General features: G+C 41.6%; 1 non-coding gene across 1 annotated transcript; it reads right to left on the bottom strand.

Moving 5' to 3' along the window:
• Positions 1-924: 924 nt before the first annotated feature.
• On the bottom strand, positions 925-1032 carry LOC114927348 (small nucleolar RNA R71). The gene has a single exon (XR_003817666.1). It is a non-coding gene; the product is annotated as a small nucleolar RNA R71 (small nucleolar RNA).
• Between the last annotated feature and the right edge of the window lie 1220 nt (positions 1033-2252).

Here is a 2252-nt window from a genome sequence, read left to right on the forward strand (position 1 = left end):
TTATTCATATTATTTAAATTTTCTCAATTTAATTTTCCATCTACTTAACTCAACCTTTTGGAACATTTGATTAATAAAATAGCACACTTTTCTGCAACTCGTTGGGAGACGACCTGGGACTCCAACTCTCAGTAATTTTTAATTTAAACTCTCTGTGACATATTTCTAAATTGATAGGCAGATTTTCGGTGAGTTAAGAACTATACTTGCAACGTAACTATTTTAATAATTTTTAATTCACCAACTTCTGTGTCTCATCAATTTTTGGCACCGTTGCCGGGGAGTTGCAATAGAGTGCTAAAGTTATTAATTAGAATTTATTTATTTGCATTTTATTTTATTTTGCTACTATGAGCTGCATGTTTCTTTCGTCAAATGACGCGTTCACTTCCTGATCCGCGCTTGCTAATATTCGATCCTGAAATTGAAAGGACTATTTCACGAATAAGGCGAGATCAGCGTCGGTTAGTCTGCTCTGAGGACGGATCTGAAAGTGAACTTGAGGACGAAACCAGCCCCCGTTCTACTGATTCGGTTGTTTTACGTGCAGAAGACATGGCAGCTAGGAGAGTTACCATCCAGGAGGAAGGAGCCCCTGATTTTACAATGCAACCGTTTCAAGCGCATCATCCAGCGGTAGCTACAGATTTTGAAATAAAGACCGCACTGTTAAATTTGATGCCCAAGTTTCATGGCCTACCTGCTCAAGAGCCTATCAAGCACTTGAGAGATTTCCAGGCAGCCTGTTCTACTGTCAGGCGTGATGGTACTGATGAAACTTCAATTTTGCTGAAAGCTTTCCCGTTTTCTCTCAAGGGAAAAGCAAGACAGTGGTACTACACTCAACCTCTAGCAAATGTATCCAACTGGGATACACTCAGAAATGAGTTTTTGGAGAAATTTTTTCCATCTGAAGTTACTGATAAACTAAGGAAGGATATTTCCACAATTGTTCAGGATGACAATGAGACTCTCTTTGAATACTGGGAGCGCTTCAATAATCTTCTGGAAGCATGCCCCCACCACATGATTGACAAGATAGTGTTACTTAGCTATATCAGACAGGGCATGAAGCCCTAAGATAAGACCACATTGGAAAGTGCTAGCAATGGGTCTATGAAGAAGTACAAGACCACTGATGAGGCTTGGCAATTGATTAGTGATTTATCTGAATCTACTAGGAACCACAGGCAAAAGCAAGGCCGTTCAAAAGCCATTGCAGAAGTATCCTCTAACAGAGAGACTGCGGCTCTAGCTCAGAGTATATGTGAGATGACCAACTTGCTGAAGCAGATGCAACTGAATCAATAACAAGCTCAGCAAGCTCAACCTCCCTCGCCACAGCAAAACCAACAATTAGTCCCGCAAAGAATTTACAGAATCTGTGCTGATTATAGCCATTACACTGATGAATGCCCGCAGCTCCAACAAGAAGACAACATGGTAGCATCCACTCATAACTTCTATGACTGCCCCAACCAAGGGTACAATCAAAGTGGAAATAATAACCATGGATGGCAGGACAATTCTAACCAGAATTGGAGGGACAACAATAACAGAGGAGGCCGAGATAATCAGGGAAATCAGAAGTGGAATAATAACAACAACAGGCAGCAGAATCAACCTTACAGAGCACCTCACCTGAGGTAAAACCAAGGACCACAGAACAATCAACAGCAGACCTCCCAATTTACTCATTCTTCTTTATCTCCTAATGAAGAGCTACTACAATCTTTTGAGCGAAGACAACAGACCATGGAAAATAACATCATGAATAGTATTAATGCCAGTCTGAATGGTCTCACCTCTACTTTGCAAGCTCTTATGTCACAGATTGGATCAACGCAAAATTCCAGTAACCAACCCTCAAGCTCCATTGGAATCCCCTCTCAACCATTACCTAATCCAAAGGGAGGCATTAATGCCATCACCCTAAGGTCTGGAACTACACTGTAGGAGAGGAATCAGGAGGAACCAAGCCCACTAGAACACACCTCAGCTGAAGAGGTAGTAGAAATAGAAGATATTGAAGAGGAAGAGGACATACAGGACATAGCTGAAGAAGAAATAGCTCAACCACAGGAGGAAGCACCAAAAGGCGCAGACACCACAGAAAACACTACTCCTATTCCATTTCCACAACTTGCAAGGAAGCCCAGAAAGCAGCTGGAACCCGACCCCAAAATGGTAGAAATATTCAAAAAGGTTGAGGTAACTGTTCCTCTTTTTGATGTTATTCAGCAGGTACCTAA

This window comes from Arachis hypogaea, unplaced genomic scaffold, assembly GCF_003086295.3.
Source record: "Arachis hypogaea cultivar Tifrunner unplaced genomic scaffold, arahy.Tifrunner.gnm2.J5K5 arahy.Tifrunner.gnm2.scaffold_264, whole genome shotgun sequence".
NCBI lineage: Eukaryota > Viridiplantae > Streptophyta > Magnoliopsida > Fabales > Fabaceae > Arachis > Arachis hypogaea.